We start from the raw sequence: 25,242 nt of genomic DNA on the forward strand, positions 1-25,242 counted from the left end.
GAAGATGATGGCGGAAACGGGTAAGATTGTGTTAATATGAACAGTGAAACGAGTACTGTATCAACATGAGCTGAAAGGCGACTCTGCCAGGAAGAAGTCATTACTCCAAAAGAAACTTAAAAAGTCCAGATTAATGTTTGCAAATGCACACAGTAATAAAAGACCTTCGTTTTTGGAGAAATGTCCTGTGGTCTAATGAAACTAAAACTGAACTTTTTGGGCATAATGACCATCGTTACATTTGGAGGAAAAAGGGAGAAGCTTGAAAGCCTAAGAACACCATCCCAACTGTGAAACACGGGGGTGGCAGCATCATGTTGTGGGTTTTTTTTGCTGCAGGAGGGACTGGTACACTTCACAAAATAGATGGCATCATGAGAAAAGAAGATTATGTGGCAATACTGAAGCAACATCTCAAGACATCAGCCAGGAAGTTAAAACTTGGGCGGAAATGGGTCTTCCAAATGGACAATGACGCGAAGAACACTGCCAAAATGGTAACAAAGTGGCTTAAGGATAACAAAGTCAATGTTTTGTAGTGACCATCACAAAGCCCTGATCTCAATCCTATTGAGATACATGCCACATGATACACTTCAGTTGCTGCAGAACCTCAGTCTATGGTGATGTATATACATATATACCACATAATACACCTCAGCTGCTGAAGAACCTCAGTCTATGGTGATATATATACATATATACCACATAATACACTTCAGCTGCTGCAGAACCTCAATATATAGTGATGAGTGGATGGATGGATGAGGGATGGATGGATGGATGGATGGATGGATGAGGGATGGATGGATGGATGAGGTATGTATGGATGAGAGAGGGATGGATGGATGAGAGAGGGATGGATGAGGGAAGGATGGATGGATGAGAGAGGGATGGATGAGGGAGGGATGGATGGATGAGAGAGGGAAAGATGAGGGATGGATGAGTGGATGGATGGAGGGATGGATTAGGGAGTGATGGATGCACACAGCACATTATACTCACCTATGTAGAAGCCTTTTCCTTCCTGGTTAGTTTGATCAACTGAGTCATTCCCCTGCTGCCTCCACTGTGCGCTGCACGGAGGCTGGAACAGGAGGCACGGGGAGGGTCTGGCAGAGACTGGGGGTGGTGTCCGACCAGTCTCTGCCAGACAGGAAAACTCTAGTCAGGGAGTGAATAGCTCCTCAACAATCAGGAGAGAGCTGCTCACATAACTAGGTGTGCTATATAGGACACCATGCAGAATGCTGAAAGGTAGTATATTAAAACTGTCAGCATTCTGCAGCCTAGATACACATAAAATTAAAACAGAAAGACCGGACAACCCCTTTAAAGGGGTTGTCCAGGTTTGGCACAAAAGTCTTTATGTGCAACTGCAGACTGGTAAAGCCTCACTTTGCTCATAGCACACACTGGATTCCCCATTGCCAGCGGCGAGACCAGGTTGTCATGTGACCACAAGTATGCAATATCCATACGCCTAGATATTCCTGCTAGACATGCATGGCCTCTCTCAATTCACTTGTATTGAGTGAGGCCTCACACATATAGTCGGAATTTGGCTGGGAGTATGTGTAAGGATGGTGGACTGTGCCATTGCGTTCCTGCCCTGAAGACACTAATCGCATTGTGTGTATTATGTTGTGCGTCTTTTGTATATTTTGTGTAGTGTCTTATGATATGGTTTTCCATAGTGTTATAGGGAATGTTAGTAATATGTACTGTAGGATATGATAATGTAAGATATTATAATGTATAATAATGTAATGTGTAGTGTAGAGTATAGGACAGATAGAATAGGGATTAGTGTTGAGCCACCCCCGTAGTGTTCGAGTTCGGTTCGGTTCGTCGAACACCCGTGTGTTCGCCGAACTGTTCGTCGAACTGTTCGTCGAACACCTTCGAACACCGTTAAAACCAATGGCAGGCAAACAAAAACACATAGAAACACATAGAAAACACCTTCAAAGGTGTCCAAAAGCTGACAAACTGCTCAGAAGACACAACTAACACATGGAAAAGTGACAAGTACATATAGTCATGCGAAAAGAAAAGAGGTGGAGGAGTAAAAGGAGAGGGAGACACAAATATAGGCATGTCATGCCCTTCTAAAATCCAAAAAGTGAGAAGCTGACACGTTCAGTCCGCTCCTGCCCGTGCCACCTCCGTGTCGCCGGGTTTGTGCCAGAGCCACGGTGAACCCTGACGGCCAGCCCCCCTCTCCCAATACTGGTGCCTGTCCGCTGGTGGGTCGAGCGAGCCCCCCTGTGGTGGAGGCAGCTCTAAGCTTTTTAATTTAAATTGTCTCTCTAATTTGAATGAATACACTTTAAATCCATTTACAAGGATCTATTGGAGGGCAAGTCTCATGCCAGCAGCCGCGGTAATTCCAGCTCCAGTAGCGTCCACTAAAGCTGCTGCAGTTAAAAAGCTTTTATAAGGATCGAGCTCGGCTGTCCACCGCAAGGCATCCTACTGCCAGTCCAAGCCTCTATGCCTTGGGGTGCCTCCTGATGCTCTTCACTAAGTATCCCATGGTCCCGAAGCATTTCCTTTGAAAAAATTAAGTGTCTAAACTACAGGTGGTGTAGCTTGCTTAACAGCCGGGATAATCCGCTGACTAGCAGACACTGCTACTAGGCACAAAGTATTTCCTGGGCTAGATGCAGTTAAAAATTTGTAATTAGATACTCTCGTTGGATGCTGAGAAAGCATTCCATAGAGTCTCCTGGCACGCCATATATGATTCTCTTAAAAAGCTTGGGGTAGGGGTCTAGGGGACCCTTTTATAGCCAAAATCACGGCCCTGTATCGCAATACGTCACCTAGGCTGAAGATAAATGGAACTGTAGCACCCTGAGGGCTCGGTTGCTACAGACGTATTGCACCTCACCCAGAGGTGTGATATCTCACTCTCAGGTAAGGATGGAGTGTGGATCAGGACCCGACACCTGCATGCATTACACCACATTGCCGTGGGGCAGGGCGACCAATATGCCCCTGAGATGGGCACGACAGTCCCTGTCCCTGGCTGGAGTGGGGGGAGGGAACACTGAGGAAGGGGAACCCTGTAGTGCAGGAGCAGGGAGGAAGCAGTTCCTGGGTGCATTGAGAAGGGAGTATAAAAGGTGGGCACCATCTTAGTTCAGTGCAGAGAAGTCTGAGCAGAAGTGGCAGGGAGCAGGGGCTCTGCATGAGCTCTGCTCCGGAGGCGGGCCTAGTAACAGAGGCCCAGGCCTGGAAGAGGGAGAAGGAAGGAAGAGGAGCGGAGAAGGCTCCAGGAACGAGGAATGAAGGGATCCCAGGGGTGCGGACGGGCGAGTCGCCACCGCACGCCCGAATCCACCTGCGTGGAGGGGTCAGGCCAAAGGGGGAGACCGGTCCCCGAACTAGTGGAAGCAGAAAACGACCCTCAGCTAGAAACCGGAGGCTCTGACATTTTATGTGGCGCAGCCCCTCGCTACACCCGCTAGGAAGGCACCACATAGGGTCAGGGAAACTGGCGCCAAGTTTACCAAGAGGAGGCCCGAGGCAGCCGGACAGAAGTGTTGGTAAGAAAGGCCAGACAAAGGACACACAAAGGGGGTCCTGTGAAGCGCTCCAAAGTTATCTGGGAGTTGTCTAAGCCCCTCACCTGGTGAGCACAGTACGACGTGGGCAGCCGTTACCTGCAGACGTGGTCTGGATAATAAGAACTGTGAGTAAAGGCCCTGAACTGCATCACTGACTCCGTGTCGTTACTGCTGCTGCCCTGCAGCATCACCCCCATCCTCCGCATACACTGCCCTGAGGCTATACTCCTCCCGTGGGGAGTTATGCTACGCTCTGCTGCACCCACAACACCAGCCTTAGCGGTCTGCCCTGTAGCGGCGGTTCACTCTGACCGCAATCCACGGGTGGCGTAGTCGGACATTTAAACATCAAAACCACATAAATAGTTCCGCCACTGGTTTGACCGCCCTGAGCCACGGAACCGGATCGCCGCCACGAAGACTACAACCACCAGCATCCACCAAAAAGGGTCCGGCTCCGGGTGTCCCAAGGCCCAGGGGGTGCGTCATAACATTTTCATCACCTTTCACAATCACCAATGGGACAAGGCAGGGATGTCCTCTGTCCCCTCTCTTATACATCCTAGTGACGGAGCACCTGCTCTCATCAATTCGCCATAACCCCAATATTAGGTGGATTGAGGTGGGAGGCACCGAGTACAAGTGTTCTCTATTTGCTGATGATGTCCTAGTATATATCACTCAATCACATATATCCATCCCTGCTGTTATGGCTGAAATAGATCACTTTGTTACATGGTAAAATTTTAAAATCAATGCAGCGAAGTCTGAGGCCCTCGATGTCTCCCTCCCTAAATCCATATAGGATTCCATCCAGTCCAACTTTCCCTTTGCCTGGCCCTCACAGGGTATCAAATACTTAGGAATTCCTATTCATAGAGACCTCTCCCATCTATGTTATCTTAATTTTGGGCCCTTTATTGAACAATTCCATACAGACCACGGTTGGCAAGTTAGAACTGTAAGATTCACTACGTGAACCACTGGTGTTTTGTGGAAAAGCACATGTACACCGCGTTCCAAATTATTATGCAAAAAGTGTTTAGGAGTGATAAGGGAAGAATTTGTTTGTTTGTCAGTTAAACTCATTGATGGTGATGTGTGTCAGGGCTCTTTATATCACTGTAAGCAATTGCAGACACCTGTGCTAATTAGTTTGGCAGGTGTGTCCAATGAAAGGCAAGACTACTTAAGAAGGCTCTCTCACATTATTAAGCAGCCTACATTTTCTGCCAAAATGGGAAAGAAAAAGGATGTGTCGGCTGCTGAGAAGCAACAAATTGTGGAGTGTTTAGGTCAAGGCATGACTACAATCAACATTGTGCGATGATCAGGATGAAGTGTCTTGGCAATCAAGAAGTATGTAGCTGATTCACAGTACACACGTGTGCGTGCTGATAAGGGCAAATTGAGGACTCTTTCCTACAGGCAATTACGTCAGGTTGAAAGAGCAGCGGCAAAAAAGCTTTGTCATAGCAGCAGACAAGTTTTTGAAGCTGCTTGTGCCTCCAACGTCCCCCGAACAACAAGATGCAGGGTCCTTCAGAGGTTTGCAGCTGTGCATATGCCATCCTGTCGACCTCCTCTATCCACTTCACACAAGCAGAAACGGCTCCAGTGGGCCAAACATTACATGAAGACTGATTTCAAAACTGTTTTGTTCACGGATGAGTGCCGTGCAGCGCTCGATGGTCCAGATGGATGGAGTGGAGGATGGCTGGTTGATGGACACCCCACGCAAACACGGCTACAGCGCCAACAAGGAGGAGGTGGAGTAATGTTTTGGGCTGGAATCATGGGGAGAGAGATTGTCGGCCCCTTTAGGATCCCTGAAGGCGCTAAAGATGAACTCCATAATGTATGTGGATTTTCTCAAACAGCACTTCCTGCCATGGTTCAAGAAGAAGAACCGTGTATTTCACAGCAAGATCATTTTTCTGCATGATAATGCACCATCTCATGCTGCACATAAAACATCTGCATCTCTGGCTGATATGGGCATAAAAGGGGACAAACTTATGGTGTGACCCCCATGCTCCCCTGACCTCTACCCCATTCAGAACCTTTGGAGCATCATTAAAAGGAGTGTCTATGATGGCGGGAGGCAGTTCACATCTAAGCAACAGCTCTGGGAGGGTATTCTGTCCTCATTCAAAACAATTGAAGCAGAAACCATCCAAAACCTGACAAATTCAATGGACGAGAGAGTTCAGAAGCTCCTTTCGAACAAGGGGTCCTATGTGAAAATGTAACATCACCTAGAAGAAAGTTTTGAGTTGAAAACTGTTTGATTTCAGTTTCTAACAACCTGCTAATGCTTATAATTTCAAAAATGACCATTTTTTTGGTCTTTATTAAAATGAAAAGGTTGATCGAAAAGTTTGGGGGATCTAAGAGTGTGGCAACCCAGTAGTCATGATTACTTCGAATTCTGACAATATGAGGGTCATGCTGCAGGTAGTGCAGCAAGAAGGCACTTATGTGTCTTGCGCATCTCGGAGCCCCAAAATTATTTTCCGGGCTAGATGCAGCTAAAAATTATTTTTAATTTTAAATCTGGTGGAGCTTATTATAGATGGCCTAATAGGATCAGTGCTGCACACTGCTACAAAGCCCAAATTATTTTCCAGTCAAGATACAGATAAACATGATTAGTAATTTGAAAGCTTAAAATGGTTGGTAGGGTGATTTTAACCAATCATCAAGCTTTTACTCTCCCCAGGATGACACAGGGGTAGAAAAGTAGTTTCGGATCCATGATTTGTTCATCTTTATGAACGTGAGTCTGTCTACATTATCAGTGGAGAGCCGCGTGCGCTTATCTGTCAGCACACCACCAGCAGCGCTGAACACACGTTCAGACAGAACGCTGGCTGCGGGGCATGACAAGATCTCCAAGGCGTAAGTGGCTAGCTCCGGCCATTTATCCAGATTGGAAGCCCAAAAAGAGCAAGGGTCCAGTGACACAGTCGTGGCTTCAATGTTTACTTGGAGATACTCCTGTACCATCGTCTCTAGGCGTTGACTATGTGTCAGACTTCTTGTCTCCTGTGGCCTTGCAAAGGATGGGCTAAAAAAGTGGTGAAATGATTCCGAAAAATTGATGTTACCAGCAGATACTGTGGTTCTGTTACGGTTTGAGTGCTGAACACTTGACGGTCCCACGGTTGGCAAGTTGGAACTGTGAGATTCACTGCGTGCACCACTGGTGTTTTGTGGAAAAGCACATGTAAGATTCTGCAACAGTCTCTGCTGATACTCCTGCATGCGTGCATCCCTTTCTATGGCAGGAATAATTTCGGCAAATTTACTTTTGTACCGGGGATCTAACAGTGTGGCAACCCAGTAGTCAGGATTATTTCTAATTCTCACAATTCGAGGGTCATGTTGCAGGTAGTGCAGCAAGAAGGCACTCATGTGTGTTGCGCATCCAGGAGCACCAAGTCCCTGTTGTGTTGGTGGCGAGGTAACAATCATGCTTCCTTCCTCTGTCCTCTCCCCCCAACCTCGCACAACAGAAATGTGATCAAGGTCTCCCTCATCTGATGAGTCTTCCATCAGTTCGTCCTCCACTTCTTCCTGGGCTCCTGCACCTTCCTCACTAGTTTGGCTGCTACCATGCGCCCTGGTAAAACCATCTCCCCCACCCTCACATGCCTGCCGCCTTGGTGCTGCCGACCGTCTGGACCTTGCAGATGTTAGCCCTTCCGCATACAACTCCTCCTCCTCTACTTCCTCCACCTCCTCTTGTGCCACCACCTGACTCCGAATTCTGTTTAACATGTGCTCCAGCATGTAAATCACCGGAATAGTCATGCTGATAATGGCATCATCAGCACTAAACATCTTCGTCGCCATTTCAAAACTGTGCAGAAGGGTGCATAGGTCCCTGATCTGAGACCACTCCTCCAGCGTGATTTGCCCCACCTCTGGATCTCGTTGGCCCAGGCTATACGTCAGAACGTATTGCACCAGGGCTTGTCGGTGCTGCCACAGTCGCTGCAACATGTGCAGAGTTGAATTCCACCGGGTAGGCACATCGCATTTTAGCCGGTGAACTTGCAGGCCCAACGACTTCTGTAGAGATGTAAGTCGCTGAGCTGCGGGATGCGAACGGCGGAAGTGAGCACACAGCGACCGTGCCCTCTGCAGAAGGCCATCTAGTCTGGGATAGTGGGCTAAAAATTGCTGGACAACCAGGTTCAACACGTGAGCCATACAAGGCACGTGTGTGACATTGCCCCGGCGAAGGGCCGCACCCAGGTTTGCAGCATTGTCGCACACGGCCTTCCCTGGTTTCAGGTCCAGTGGAGACAGCCATTCATGAAATTGGTACTCCAGAGCTGACCACAACTCCTCAGCTGTGTGACTCACATTTCCCAGACATTTCAAAGTAAAAACCGCCTGATGACGTTGAGCCCTACTGCCAGCATAGTAAGGAGGTGTGCAGGATCCCTTCTGGGCAGTTAGAAAGCTTGTGGCATGACCAGACAGGCTTTGGGTGCAGGTGGAAGACCGAGAGGAGGTTGAGGAGGCAGAAGCAGTGGAGGAACTTTGATATAAAGAGGATTGACGCACAACTCGTGGGGACGGCAAGACTTGGACAGCAGCCCCTTGTCCTGCTGTCACCATAGTTACCCAGTGCCCAGTCAGCGACATGTAACGCCCCTGTCCATGCCTACTCGTCCAAGTGTCTGTGGTGAAATGCACCCTGTCACACACAGAGTTTCTCAAAGAAGCGGTGATGTTGTGTGCGACATGCTGGTGGAGCGCAGGCACACCTTTCTTTGAGAAGTAGTGCCGACTGGGCATCTGGTACTGGGGCACTGCGACGGACATAAGGTCTCGAAAATCCTCTGTGTCCACCAGGCGGAAAGGCAGCATTTCTGTAGCCAAGAGCTTGCAGATGGTGAAATTCAACCTCTTAGCTTTCTCATGGCTAGGAGGAAATGGTCTTTTACTTGTCCACATCTGAGGGACCGAGGGCTGGCTATTGTGCTTAGACGGGGTTGATAAGGGTGTCCCCGGCAAACTGCCGGTCTGTGAGGAAGATGCAGGCGGACATGTTAGGTTGCCTTGATCCAAAGGTGGTGCTATCGATGTCGGACAGCGCTCAACACCAGCTGGTGTTCCCACCTCCAAAGAAAATGATGACCTGCCAATCACGCTGGCTGTTGCGGGTAAAGAGGTGGCAGGTCTGCGCCCCAAAACAGGTGTGACTGCTGTCCCCCCAGTCACAGAGGATGAAGAGGCCGCGGATGCACAAGATATGGCAGACGGTGGTTGGCCCGGCCGGCTAGGCCGCATTGTAGCACACTGAGCTTCCCACTGCAACTTATGCTTCATGTCCATGTGCCGGTTCATGCATGAAGTACTCAAACTATGTATTTTTTGGCCTCTACTTAGCTTTTGCTGACAAATGTTACAGATAACACGAGTTGGGTCATCTTTATCGATCTGAAAAAATGCCCAGGCTATGCAAGGCTTAGCACCCATGCGACCTGAAGAGCCACCACGACTTGTGGTGAGAGGCAGAGTTGTGTTTGAGGATGCAGTTGTTGACGTGCTTCCAGTACTACGTCTCTGTCCAGGAAGGCGCAACCTGACCTCATCGTCACTAGCATCTTCCTCCACCTCCTCTGCTGACCTCATCTCTTGGCTGACTGTGGGTTGACAGTAAGTGGGATCTCCAACCTCATCATCATCACCCTGTGTGTTATCACACCCGTCGTCCTCAGAGCCAACCTGTTCCTGCCCTGACCAAAAACTAAAGTTGTCGCTCCAATCAGGTATTTGAGTCTTATCATCGTCTTCCTCATTGTCTCCACCAACAGGAGTTACAGTTTGGGAATGAGGGTCTACATTATGGTCAGAACCTTCTGCGTCTGGTCCTGGATCCAACTCATAAAGATTCTGGGCATCAGTGCAGATCATTTCCTCGTCTGGATTCACAGAAGCGCTGGAGTCGACCTCTGATTCCCAGGCTATAGTATGAGTAAACAGCTCTGCAGACTCAACCATCTGTTCTACCTCATACTCAGACGGGCAGCTGGAGATTTGGGAGCTGTGAGGAAGCAAGTGCGATTTGGGTGACACCTTTGAGGACTGGAGTATTTGTGATGTTGAAGTTGATGTGGAGGAGAGCCCACTTAAAGGAGCACTTGATATCCGTTGAAGCACCTGCTGTTTGTGTCCCTCATCTAGAATTTGTAGCGATTGGCGTGCCTGTAAGAAAGGGATCTTATCACATTGTCCGCTAAAAGAAGTAGACATTTTAGTTTGGCTGGAAGATGGTCTTTCTTCTGCAGATGTTACTGTTGCTTTAACACCTACCCCACGGACACAACCTTTTTTCCCCTTCCCAACACGCCTATTCCCCTTTCCACCAGCAGCAGGCCTTTTTCCACTCATTTTGGTGGTTAACTAATTCACAACTCTGGAGTTGTTTGCACAAAAAAACAATGGATGGTAACCGAGCAGAGCTGAGTGGCCAAACTGTGGTATTAGGCCAAAACTATTGGCTGGGTTAGATGCAGAAAAAAATTATATTCAATTTGCAACCTGATGGAGGTCAGTATAGATGGACTAATAGAGAAAGTCCGACACACTGCTAGAAGGCCAAATATTTTTTCAGAGCTAGATGCAGAAAAAAATTATATTCAGTTTGCAACCTGATGGAGGTCTGTATAGATGGATTAATAGAACAAGACCCACACACAGCTAGAAGCCCAATATTTTTTCAGAGGTAGATGCAGAAAAAAATATATTCAGTTTGCAACCTGATGGAGGTCAGTATAGATGGACTAATACAACAAGTCCCACACACAGCTAGAAGCCCAAATATTTTTTCAGAGGTAGATGCAGAAAAAAATATATTCAGTTTGCAACCTGATGGAGGTCAGTATAGATGGACTAATACAACAAGTCCCACACACAGCTAGAAGCCCAAATATTTTTTCAGAGGTACTGTAGATGCAGATAAAAATTATTTTTAATTTGCAACCTGATGGAGGTCAGTATAGATGGACTAATAGAGAAAGTCCGACACACTACTAGAAGGCCAAATATTTTTTCAGAGCTAGATGCATACAAAAAATTATTTTGAATTTGCAACCTGATGGAGGTCAGTATAGGTGGACTAATAGAACAAGTCCCACACACTGCTAGAAGGCCAAATATTTTTTCAGAGCTAGATGCAGAAAAAAATTATATTCAGTTTGCAACCTGATGGAGGTCTGTATAGATGGATTAATAGAACAAGACCCACACACAGCTAGAAGCCCAATATTTTTTCAGAGGTAGATGCAGAAAAAAATATATTCAGTTTGCAACCTGATGGAGGTCAGTATAGATGGACTAATACAACAAGTCCCACACACAGCTAGAAGCCCAATATTTTTTCAGAGGTAGATGCAGAAAAAAATATATTCAGTTTGCAACCTGATGGAGGTCAGTATAGATGGACTAATACAACAAGTCCCACACACAGCTAGAAGCCCAAATATTTTTTCAGAGGTACTGTAGATGCAGATAAAAATTATTTTTAATTTGCAACCTGATGGAGGTCAGTATAGATGGACTAATAGAGAAAGTCCGACACACTACTAGAAGGCCAAATATTTTTTCAGAGCTAGATGCAGAAAAAAATTATATTCAGTTTGCAACCTGATGGAGGTCAGTATAGATGGATTAATAGAACAAGACCCACACACAGCTAGAAGCCAAATATTTTTTCAGAGGTAGATGCAGAAAAAAATTAGATTCAGTTTGCAACCTGATGGAGGTCAGTATAGATGGATTAATAGAACAAGACCCACACACAGCTAGAAGCCAAATATTTTTTCAGAGCTAGATGCAGAAAAAAATTAGATTCAGTTTGCAACCTGATGGAGGTCAGTATAGATGGACTAATAGAATGATGCTATGCCCAAAAGATTTTACTTCACTAGGTGCAGTAAAAAATTGGTATTCTATACACAGGTGGTATATCTTGCAACACAGATAGGCTACTCCACTGACTAACACACTCTGCAATAGGCCAAAAAGGATTAGCTTTGCTAGATTCAGCCAAATGCTGTGAAAAAAACTTGCACAGCACTGGCACAGACCTGCCTGGCAAAAACTGATAGGAACTGATGTAACCTAGTCCTGAAAAGGACTCCAATTACAATTAGTCTTTACTCCCACAACCTATCTATTTAAGAGCACAGACCTGCCTGATAAAAGTCGTAGGAAATGCTGTAACCTAGTCCTTAAAAGGACTGCAATCACAACTATTCCCTACTCCCAAGCTATCTGTATATTTGTGCGAAAATTGGCTTGAAATTAACAAGGTATAGCGCACACAGCAACAGCGGTGCCGTCTAACACGCAGCTGCAGCAGTGAGAAAATGGTGGCGACGGGGAAAATGGCTTGGTCTTATAGGGCAAGGACATGTGACATACACTGCCAATGACACATGCCCTTGCTTGTGTGAAAAAAAGCACTTCGCTCCGTGTGTGCGCTGCTGATAGGCTGACAGATTGCACCTCCCCACTGTAAATGCGGGAAAGAGAAAAAAAAATGGAGATCTTCATTGTTCCTGCAGAGATCCATCCCCTGCCCCTCCCCCCACCCAGCTGTACACTCAAACTGCGTATTAACATTAATTTTCATCATTACTGAGAAAAAATCCAGTTATGATTTTGGTGCACGAACAGTTATCGAACATAACCTCGAACAGCCGAATTTTTCTCAAATTGTTCGTGTTCGCCGAACGGCTCGAACACCGCCCAAAACAGCTCGAATTTGAGATTGGCGAACAGTTCGAGTAGAACAACGCTCGTCTCTAATAGGGATGTAGATAGTTGACTGTAGCATAAGTAGTGGGACTAGCCCAGAACTGTGAGGTTAGCGTTAGGGAGAGTGACTGTTTCCTGTTAGGTTGTCGGTTCGATTTTGGAGTGCAATGTGAGCAGAGCTGCAAAAGGGTGGCTCACAATTAGAGGAGACTAAGATGAAGGGACAGAGTAATCCTGAAGAAAACTTGATAGAAATATATAGGGTGGCCTTCCAGGGACAGGTCCTGGGAGAGGACACCGAGTCATGAACCCCAGAGCTGGTAATGCAGAAGCTAACAGGCCTAAGCAAAACTGAGTACATGGGAAAATGCTTCATACTGTAAAGGAAACATTCATAAGACTTTGTACCCACTATCCCTTGTATATAATCCTTACCGAGTTACCGTTCGCTAAAGAGTTGGTTTTGGAACGGAAGTCTCTCTCATTGAACTGTGAAACAACTGGTTCTGGCCAGCATGCAACACCGGCTACTTGCGGCCTGCACGGGCATAAGCCCCTCAGAGCACAAGTCCACACACCCAGCCAGGACCCACACTTTCATGTAGCTCACAGATGTAAAATGAGATAAGTGCCTAGCCCGCAGCTACCACCTCGTGCCACTTTACATATGCATATTGCATATTTGTGGTCACGTGACTGCCTGGTCTCACTGCCGGCAACATAGAATCCAGTGCATGATTTGAAGATTCACATAGAGTGATTGCAGACTTTCACGCAAAATCTGGATAAACCCTTTAATTTTGTGGAAAATACAGCTGATACCAATACTTCTTTATTACTAGTTTGGACCTTTGTGCAATGCGGTAAAATATGTGTGAAGGTTGGCATTGTGAAAGAAGCAAACTGGGGAATTGCCTCTAGGGCAGGGTTCCCCAACTCCAGTCCTCAAGGCCCACCAACAGGTCATGTTTTCAGGATTTCCTTAGTATTACACAGGTGATAATTGCATCACCTGCACAGGCAATAATTCCATCATCTGTGCAATACTAAGGAAATCCTGAAAACATGACCTGTTGGTGGGCCTTGAGGACTGGAGTTGGGGAACCCTGCTCTAGGGCACGCAGTGCACCAGACTTCTGACTCAGGCTATGTGCCCACGATGCAGAAATGCTGCATATTTTTTCCACTTCTCCCTGGCAGGAAAAACGCATGCGGATTTTACATGCGTTTTTCCTGCCAGGTAGAAGCATTTGTCAAGTGTTTTTGCATGCATTTCTGCATGCGGGTTATCCAGTACTTTTCAAAGCGATTTTAGCATCACTTGGAAAAGTGCTTGACAACTTGGTCACACTATATAAATCCATGCAACCATGCAATTCTTAAAAAAAAAAGAATAAAATGGTAAAACATAAAAAATAAAGATTATACTTACCTTTCGATGGCCCCCGGTATTTTCTCCGCTCCGTCCGGTCTCCCCGGTGTCTCGCGGTGGTGTGAAAGGACCTGTGATGACGTCATTGTGTCAATTGACAGGTCACGCGACCGCTGACGTCGGCGGTCACATGACATGACTAAATGACGTCATGGCAGGTCCTAACACCACCGTGACCCATATAACAGACCGGACGCATCGCTGAGGAGGCCGGGGGCCATCAGAAGGTAAGTATAACCTTTATTTTTTATTTAAAATTCTTTTTTTAACAGGTTCTATGGTACCGGAGTCTGGATGAGAGTCTCCTCTTCTCCAAACCCGGGTACCATCGCACATAGAATTGCATATTATCCGTGTGTGCACATGTGCTGACACGAAAAATATGCGCTTCAATGCAAGTCAATGGCGGCAATTACGCTGCGTGTCCGCAAAATTAATGGAAATGCAGCATATTTTTCCACAATGATAATCCGCAGCGGAAATTTCCGCAGCATGTGCACAGCACATGCGGATTATCATTGGGGACCATGGGGCACGTATTACCAAGCGTTTTTTAAGTGTTTTCGCTGCGGAAATTCCATGGCAAAAACGCTTGAAAAACGCATAGTGAGCATGCAGCCTTAGTCAACCATATTTCCGGCGGCAAATGCCTTGCAGCTTGTGCCTCTTGTTTGTAAAGATACTAAAAATACCCCTAAAATTGTTACTAATAAAGTGCTGCAGCTCTGTCTGCACACCACTTTCTTAATTGACTGAATATGATTACATTTGTTGCACAGGACCCCACAATTTTACCCAGGACAATTCCTCCTGAATAGCAGGTAATATTTGGGAACTTGTGGCAGAAGGGGCCATAAGGTCTTTCTCTCTCCTTAGAAGATATCATGGCACAAAATTGGTAGCTGTCCCGTTACAGATTTTGCATTGGAGTCTAAGAGCTTCTAGTTGAATCTTTGCTTCAGGGGTCTGTGCTCCTCTACTGATCACAGGTCAATATTGAATATACTCCTCAATATTGAAATTACCACACAATGAAGGAAAAGTTGTGGAATTAAGGAAATCACAGGATAAATAAACATGTTAATGATATGCAAATGATGAAGAAATGGAAACCAAATATTCCAACATCTCGATTTATTCAGTATTGAGTATGAGCACCATACACAAAAATGCATGCACTTACACACGCTGGCTAGTATCAATTAAGTCATTAATGGTTGTCTGAAAACTGCCACAATGAATGCACTTGGGCAAGCAGATAATCAATATCCACAGCTGGCAGCAACTTTTACAATTTTTGACCAAGATGTGCAAGATGGGAGAAAAGTTCAGAGATGCTGCAGGCCCTGGTAGCACGTTTAGGCCATGTAGGCTGCTCACAGTGGTATGAGCAACAAGCAGCCTGGCTTTATGTCAAAAAATGGCCCCTGGAACACTTTGGGGATAATTTGCAGGGCTTTTGTCTGGCAGGCACGGAATACTTACATGGCCGCTGTTCCCGGACCCTGCAAACAAGTTTACTCTGTAGTTGTAGCAGTTTTCTGGTGCATCCTTCGAAATGAATTGCAACCTGCTTATTGTTTATGAACATAGAGTTCAGCAAAAACTGCACTGCCGTTAACAGTAAGAAAATATACCATTAATGACACAACAGAAAGTCTCTGCAGCTTTTATGAAGCTTCAAATCCTGATAGTACAAGCACTCCAAATTGAACCCAATTCCCCATACACTTCAGTAGTGCTCAGCAATAATATAAAAAAAAAGTCCATGAATACTAGTAAATAGGAGAGGGAAAAATGTGGCACTCGCCAATATGAAAAAATATCAGCAAACTTCAGGACTAGTAAGAAGCACGTACAAGGAGCAAAACGGCTATTGTCATTTTGCTCCTATGCCTACCCATTGTGTTTTTATGCCTATGGAATAACATTTGCTACATTTTTACGTATTGGTGAGTGCTACAACTTTTCTCTCTGCCATTTCCAAGCTTTTATGAAGCAGCTGGCATCATAGGGAAAATTGGCCAAACTCTAGCTGTGTGCCAACCACTTCATCGGAGCACAACTTTAATTAACCACTATTTTATTAATAAAAAGCAGCTTACAAATTGTATCAATGTGACTACAGCCATTATCTGAAATGGATGGCAGCAATGCACACGGCGCATTGGTTCTGAAACAGTTACTAATTTTAGATTACAGCGATATCAAGATGCTTGTTTTTAGCACATCTGCTGTTCTTTCTTATGTGCCTAAAATAGATAGGAAAAATACCTTTAAGTGTTGAGTCAGATGGCAGCAATAGGACTCTGCTTGAAGCAGCACATTGTTTTTAATGTCTTTTTTCTGCACACATCCTATCACGCGTTAGACTTTGGCACAAGAGCAATGCAATTGTTATTTTTGCCCATTTGAGAGAATGTTTAACAATCCTGAAGGGGATTTAAAGATAAGTACCACAGCAAACAGGCTTTGAAAGGATCACACTAAACTGCAATCTGTGATTTGCCTATGTGTGTTTATATTTTGGTTCATCATGCAGTACACATCTCAAAGAACTCCAAAGGTCATTTACGGTGTTGCATCAAAGGCCTCATACAGATGTCCATAAAACACAGTCCGTGAAGAGATCATGATGTGCATACTGGCTCCGTGTCCCAACCTGAGCGGAACAGTCTCATATATGCCTATGAGGCTGTAAAATCCCGGTCTGTGCATTGCGGTCCATACAGACTGTTTCATGGACCTTTGAATGAGGCCCTAGTCGCAGATTTTCATTGTGATATCTCATATACATCACTGCATATCCAGATATGGGGAGAGAAACTGTGCACACATAATTGCCTATTCATCAAAGTTTTTAAGACAGAAAACTGTCGTAAAAGTGTTGAAAAGTCACAACATGTTTGGGTAAGGGGAAATTGTGCAAACAACTATCAACTTTTGACGTTTTCATGCCAATTTGAATACACTTTGCTGAAATACGTAGAGGTGGAGAGGAGCATGTGGCCACACCCGCCAAATTCATCAAAAGTGATGGAATTTTGTACACTTGAAATGCTACTCCAGTCACTGACTGGAGTAGCACTTCTGGCGTGGTGAATTGAGGTACACGGCCCTCAGAAGAGGCTCCACCTTCAGCAAGTAGAGTGCACATTAATGAATTCAGCACCTTCAACTACAACAAGACTTGCATGGCATGAATATGCGCTACCCCACTCATGATGAATCAGCCCCATCATTTTTTGTATGAACAATATCATTTCAAGTGTACCTCCTTTTTATATTCTTATTTCATAAAAGCACTGCAGCAACAAACAAAATGTTGCTTTTCTGTTACAATTATGTATATATATGTCGATTTCAGACTAATGTAACACAATCATAACTTAGCATCTTAGTATATGCTAAGACGAACTGTAGATTGTATGCCCCATTGGGGAAAGTGCTGATAATGTCTGTAAAGCGCTGTGGAATTAATGGCGCTATATAAGTGAGTGAAATAAATAAATATGTGTACACAGAGTTCTTTTAAGATGTTCAAAAATGATTTCCTTTCTAGTGAATATTGCTTCAGGAAACGCTTCTTTGCAGATCTTTCCTTTTCCTGAACCAATTGTAAAGAGTTTTTGAATCTTCAGATGACTTTTCGTACTGAAGTATTTCTTGCAGCCTTTGGATTAGACAGTACTTAGTTTGCAATGGACTCCATCAGTGACTTACACTTTTCTTTTTTCTCAGTAGGCATTTTTTAAAACCTGAAGTAGAAAAAAATACTCAAAATACTGAACATATGGACTGCAGTGGTTTTCCAATACAAATAAATAGAAATAGTTTTTAAGTGATTTTTTAAATATATTTTGAAGTGGACCTGCTCCAAAAAAATTCTTACAAAAATTTGTGTGCACATATGCGACACCCCAGGGGTCTGGTTGCCGCAGTAATAGAGATATTATGTCTGAGAGCAAGTGGGAGGTTTCTCTGGTCAGGATCCCTAAGCATGCAACACGGCCCACCCAGTCCTGGGAGGGGAGGAATCTGCCCTTAAAAACTGGGTCTGGGGCGGGATTAGAGCAGTCAGAGCCTGGAGTGAAGTTCCAGACACAGGGAAAGCAAGATCAGGAGCTCTGGAGGAGCAGTAGCTGAAGTCCAGGGGCTGGAGCTGAGCAGAGCACGCCCTGGACGAAGACACTAAAACCGGACACAGGAGTCCGAGGCTGTGGGGACTGATATACACCCAGCAGCAGAAACCAGCCGGCAGGGGATTCCAGGTCCTCTGGCCATAGAAGCCCGGAGGCTCAGTCACAAAGAAGGGACCAGCGCCGCCATCAAGGAGCGGAGGCTAACAGAAGGCCCCAAGTCACCAGCCATACGGGTGAGCACCACACGGTATACTCAGGGACGTGGGCTACTTGTAACCGCTGACAGCAAGGTAGCCAGGAAGAGTGCAGATAAACGGGGAGGCCTACAACTCCACCTGGCCAGGGGAACTCCTGCTTGCTCGCAGACTGACCAGGCCCCTTATACTAGCCAGTACTCCCGGGAGGGTCTGCCTTGTACCATCAGTAAAGACCCTGAACTGCACCACACGTCTCTGTGATTCCTTGCCGCACCAGCACCATTAGTACTGGGACCCTCACACCATCACTCCCATCATCTTCCACCTTAGCTGCCCTGAGGCAATACTCCTCCCGTGGGGAGTTATCCCATATTCGGCTGCGCAACCAACATCAGCCTCAGCGGTCGGCAGCGCAGCGGCGGTCCCCACTGACCGCAATCCACGGGTGGCGTAGTCGGACACTTATTCCAATACAAATAGACTGCCACTGGTTTGACCACCCTGGGCACGGACCGGGTCACCGCCACACGGAGACTACAACCCCCAGCATTCTACAACAGGCCCGGTCCCGGGTTCCCCTGCACAACACAGGCCCAGGGGGCGCAACACATACTTTTAAAAACTGCAGGACCCACATGGTTTTACTGAAATAATTTCATTCACCATATTACCCTATTATAATCTAATTTTTATTTTTGCATTTTTGACACACTCCTGGTTTTGGCTAACAAATGCTGATGTTTAAATACTGACCAAATACTGAACGTGTGAACGTGGCCTTAGAGGCAGACAGTACATTTGTTTGGGACTAATCCTTCTGGAACTAAAATGTGTACATCATTTTTATAGACTAGATAACCTCTCTAAGCTAAATATTATTAAATGTTTTATAGTTTTTATTTTACATTGACTTTCATTTCCTTATCATTTTTTTGAGTTCTGCTTGTTATCAGTGAAAATGAATATTCTTATTTGCATCTGAAGGAATTAAGGAGTAACTTGTATTCACTAGGTATTTTGCTATTGCAGGTGCAGATGAGCATATTTACAATCTGAGTGCGATCCAACAAAACATCGGTTTGCACTCGGATCAATGTTTGTCTATGGGGCTGTGAACATGTAAATTTTTTTCCTTGGACCAAGTTAGTCCGAGGAAAAAACAAATGCTGCATGCCTGAGTTTGATCCAATGTTCAGATCGCACTCCACCATGTCAATCAGTTCACGGAAACCATCGGACTATATTCGGTGTAACAGGGTTGGGTGTGGACTCATTGTGCCACGGGCCGGGATTAGCATGAAGGGGCATGGCTAAATGACTATCTGGTTTTCACAAGAGCCTCTGATGGTGAGGATAGGCTTGGCTCCAGGTAGTCGCCAGGTACCACTCCTGGGCAGTCCTCGGGACTGCAGCAGCTGACGGGAAGGTCAAAGCCATGGGTGCATGGTACAGGAAGGGCAAAGACAAAAATGTGGTCAGACAGTCCGAGGTGGTCAGGGCAGGCTGCACAGGATCAGAAGATATAGCCAAAGTCAGGAGTGGAGGGGTCAGCCAAAATGGGAAAACTAGTCGGGACGGTAATGGTAAGCAGAATACAGAAACAAGCATGACCATTGAATACTAGGTAGAGATCTAACGTTCGAGCAAGGTGTGGTGGGAGGAGCTGCCTTATATGGTTAAATTCCTGCATAGACTCGCCATACCCCCTTAAGGCAAAATGGAAACAGCATGCATTAGTAGCAGTGCAGAGGAGTGCAGAAGGAAACGGCCTAACACAAGGAGAAACCGCACGGTGAGTGGGGTGGCGCTGAGGTGGCATGCCAGTTGCTGCCGTGACATTTGAATGACATCTGAGTGTAGTTCATTTTCCATGGACTGACAAAATGGATAAGATGGAGAATTTTTTTTCTCCCGCTCTCAGAGAATTGGATCACACTATGATTACTCTCTGATAAAACTCTGATTAGAGTTTGATCACAGTGTGATTTGCATAATTGACCCGATTCTTTTGAATGAGAGAATTTACTCTTGTGTTATGTAATCCTTAGACAGTTCAATTCAAGGCACTAAATGTGTAAAGATATGTGCTTGTTTGGTATGCTTTTAAAATTGTATATATGCTTTTATTTTATATCAGTAAATGCACTACCTATTGCCACACACAGTCCCAAAGGATCATCCTGTTTATTTGCATGACAAAGGACCATAAAAGAGAGTCTGTACTAAAAATGAGGTAGTTGTTTTGTTGTTTTGCTTTGTTGCTGCGTGGCTGAGAAATAATTTAGGAACATTACGCTAAAAATAATTCTTTTTGAACTTGTGAAAAGCATTGTCTGCAAAAGTATTGAACAAACTGTTGCCAGTGACAAACGTTTACTTAAAATGTAGTTTATGAATAAATGTAAGTAATGTTATATACAATTTTACGATGCTTTTCAGACTACTTTAGTAAATTATTTATGTAAATTCTGTTTGTAAAATTTTGCATAGCGGCATTAGATCTAAGTATGAATATTGGGATGTGCGGTCCATGTCTTTATCTACAGTTATGGTTTACAGCATACTGCCCCTTTTTTTTTTTGTTTTACTTGGACCAATACTCCTCCCAGTTGACATAGGTGTTTTTAAATTAGCAGGAGACTGCAAGAGGGGTTCTGCTTATTTTTGCTCTGTTCACATTCTTAAGCATTTTGCATCAATTCACCTGGTGTTGGTGCTGTTTGGCGGCCATTGTTCCTGTGGTTTTGGGCCTGTGGGGCTGTGCGACCTGGAGTCATGGGGACTCAGCCTCGCAGTATGGGTGTTGTGGGGTACCAGGTCATCTGCCCTGCTGGTGCACTGTTGCTGTGACGGTGGGTTGCGCACAGCTCTGCACCTTTCAGGCTAGGGACCCACTGAGAGGTTCACCATGATGTGGTAGTGGGCTTCATACAGACTAATCAGAATGTTAAACAAAGAACCTCATGTTCAGTTTTTACATTTTTGCCTAGCGACATTACATCAACGTATGAGTACTGGGATGTGCGGTCCATGTCTTTTTCTACAGTTATATTTATTTAAATTTTGACTTCTGACTCTAAATCTGAAATTTTTAAATAAAAATAATTGTACACAGATTTCATTTAGGATATTCATAATTCCTTTTTCCAGCTTAAAAAAAATAAGTATATTTTTCTGGATATTCGACTTGTGATCTTAATATTATTTTGATAGTAATAATTCTGCCAGTATTTAGAAGATCATTGTTTGACTGGTCTCACATATCCATGGTTCGTGGCATGCCTATGGAGAGCGATAACCAGACAGGTTGGGGGTCTCTTAACCTGATCTCCACAGCCTCATCTATACTTGAGACTGTCGACTTCAGGTTGAAGATGCGTGGATAATCTATATATCGCAATCTGTATTTAGACCGCAAAACATGGATGTGTGAAACCAATGTTAGAGTCTGTGCAAATAATTAGCTTAAAAATTGACAGTGGACATTGATATTGTGAGGCCAATCAGTGGTTTCTTTGACTAAAAAAATCACCATAGTATAGGTGCTTTATGTCATGCTTTACAAGCTAATGCATCTTTTGCAGTCATTTTGTATTTTTCCAGTGGAAACCTAAATGCCTCCATGGTAACAGACTACAAACAATCCTGTGTGTAGTTGAATCCTACAATAATCTGTCTATCCATCTCTTCTTGCTATCCTCCATGCAGTGAGAGAGGGGGCATAGCGAATAAATAACTGCAGGGTCAGCCTACTTAAAGTCTGTAACCATGGAAACACATTGCCTGCATAAGAGCTGAACCGGGTGAATCAAAATGGAGGGTGCAAAATTATAAGCATTCATATTCAAAAGAGCATAACACCAATTTATTATCATGAAAAGACACCCTTCCTATCCAAGTTATATCTGTACACTAAAAATAATAAAAATGATTTCCATTGGTGACGTGGCAGATGTCCAGGTGGTAGTCCAGTTCTGTCCAGACGTGTGCCAGCATATCCGGGAGTGTGGACTCTGGTGTTTCAGAGTGTAGTGTTGTCTCGGTTTGACTCATGAATATGGAGCTGGCCTCCATGATTGCAGGATCTAACACCCTGCGTCCTTTGAAGTCAAAATGGCCTTTATTATAGTCACAGTCATTGAAATGCGACAAGCATTGCTAGATATTTTCGACAAGTTTTAGGTTCAGAAAAATAAACATCGTTTATAGTTAGACTTTCATGGTTCTCTGTGGAATCACAATAAAGCATGAGATATCCAGACATATTAATACCTCATTTGCATTCAGTGTGACTATAAACAAAAAAGATACGTGAGTTTATCTAGTCTATTTCCAGCCGCAGGCACTGTGAATGCTATATGAATAGTAAGTATCTGTATTATATGGACAAGAGGTGGATGAAACTTTTGAATTTAAAAATATACAAAGTCTCTTGTGTATTAAATATTATGAAAACAAAAAATAAAGTTTCATACAAGAGGTCATGATATCCTCTGTTGTGCTCTGCCTGGTAGCTTTGATATGAGGGATTACCATTGTCCATTGCAGCATATGGGCCCAGATTCAACAAAACACCAGAATTCATGAGAAAAAAAAGCTCTGATGTTATCTGCATGACAGCGTGGCAAATCAGGGATGTTCATGGGCAGAGTCGATTTTTTTGGTGCGAACAAGCCGGAACCCCGAACACGAACCCGAATTTGAAATGCCGAACAAATTCGCTCAACACTACTGTAGAGTACCTTACACCAGATATGTTACTCTTAAGATTTGTGCAAGGTGTATGGAGGTGCATGCCACTTGTCAAACATCCCTGATTCATTAAGAGGCACCAGCCTTGAAGAGTCAGAAGCTTCTGACTCCAACAAGCCCTCTCATTAAGACCATCACAAAAATTGCCAGTCTTGATGAATGGGGCCATAATGTTGTGGATATGCTTACTGTCTTTAATCCCTTTCATTATTTTCTTTAGATGGTGATTGCTTGAGAAAGGCAGTGATACCAATGAAATCTCCTGTGATGAAGTGACTCTGAGAGGTGCTCCCCTGCACTTATGAATGTAATTGAAGTCATTTCAAGCCATTGATCCCTATTAGGGGTTTCCTTTGTCATTTTCTATGCTGATTCAGCATCTAAATAAATAAAAGGAGTGACACAACACAGAATTTCCCTGTGGCCAATGCCGCTTTGGTCTAGTAAATATGGACAGTCACAGAAGTCTGACTACTACTAGCAATTGAACATTGACGGTAAAAAAAAAAATGCACAAAATCGCCTGTATAAATCCAGCCCTGGCCTCCATTCACAACCGTGTTTTACAGTTCGCTTCCTTTGTCCTATTTTAAAGGGAAATGTAGTTCACATGCAGAACAGATCCATAATATAACAGATAGAAACAGGACCACAAAGACCCCATTGACTATAGTAGGGCTCAATTTGTCTTTCATTACAGTGTTTGTTATTTTACCGGATCAATACTATAACAAAAACCAGATGAACCCTCTCATAGTCAACAGGGTTCCTCTGGTGCCAGATCCATCCTCCACATGATATATATTTCTCTGTTCCTCAAATGGAAGTGTTCTAGAATGCAATTGTAAAATGCAGATGTGAACTGAGCCATTAGATATGCTCAATACTAGGCAGGGGCTTCTTTGTGTCTGTCTTGCAGGAGTAATAGCTGCTTTACAAGGAGAAAGCAAAATGCTTAAAGCGGTTATTCCCTACTTGAACAACTCCTTCTGAATTCCTATGTGTACCCCTTGTAAAATAATAACACTTATGGTGCCAGCGGTGTCGGCACTGGCTCTCCGGGAGATCACTTGACACTGTTATATCACGCGATCTCTGTGGTCAATCACCGCTGGCTTCATTCTGCCTACCTTCAAACATCTCACATACATTCAGAGGAATTGAGAGAGCAGCAGCTTTTCCTTCCTCGTATGTGATTTGTCTGTAGGAGGGAAGAGTGAAGCCAGCACCCAATGGTTCCCAGATATGAAATGGCTCTATGTACTGCATGTATGTTAGCTTCATCTGCTATTTTGTTTATGCTTGAAAAAGGCCGCTTGCTGGTCAAAACGTTGCTTTTATGATGCATTTTGGATGAATACAGGAATAGAATCATTTCTCTGGTGCCTTGGAAACGATTTGTTTCTTAATTTGCTGATAACTTTTAGGGAAGTTGCCCCAAGGAAGCACGGAGCCTGTGGAGTGCTGCAAATGGAACTACCATTACGGACAGTGTTATTTTACATGAAAGGTTCCCCTTAAGATAAAATAAAGTATTTGGTTATGAATCATGAAAGTAGTTTTTGACAGTAAATAACCAACTTCAAGCTGTCTCCAAAAACTGCTTATTCGTTTGTGCTTTCTTATAAGGGCCTTTTATTTTACCAGAACTCTCTCCGACCCATTGGAGGATCCACTACTACTCTGGTGAGCAAATCTGACTGCAAATTGTTTCTTCAGAGAGGAAGTGGACTTGAACTCTAGTGCCACTTATTGGAAGCAGCAACCTTAAAAGTCAATTTCGACCCTTTTTCCAGCCACATGACTTAGGATAAAAGTCAAAAGGCACTTGTACTTTAAATTCTACCCACCATTGCAGAACTATGTACATAATGATCTCTTGAAGCTCATCAAGAGAATGCCAAGAGTGTGCAAAGCAGTCATGAAAGCAAAAGGTGGCTACTTTGAAGAACCTAGAATATAAGACATATTTTCAGTTGTTTCACACTTTTTTGTTAAGTATATAATTCCACATGTGTTAATTCATAGTTTTGATGCCTTCAGTGTGAATGTACAATTTCCATAGTCATGAAAATACAGAAACATCTTTAAATGAGAAGGTGTGTCCAAACTTTTGGTCTGTACTGTATATGCCCCCATTTTCTTGGTAAATGCAAATATTCACCATCAATCACTGCTAGTGGTGTGCAATCTACACTTTATTTATTTTTACTCACTACCAATATACTCACTATACACCACTATATTTACCTTTTTTCCATGATTATCTTGGAATAATGATCTGTATTTCTATGTGCTATTTTCCTATCACACAAATTTTTCATTGCTATATTTTTTCCAACGTAGCCAAAACTCTGACACTT

Source organism: Phyllobates terribilis, unplaced genomic scaffold (genome assembly GCF_046119375.1).
Source record: "Phyllobates terribilis strain yellow unplaced genomic scaffold, ASM4611937v1 Scaffold_3__8_contigs__length_932513732, whole genome shotgun sequence".
Lineage (NCBI taxonomy): Eukaryota > Metazoa > Chordata > Amphibia > Anura > Dendrobatidae > Phyllobates > Phyllobates terribilis.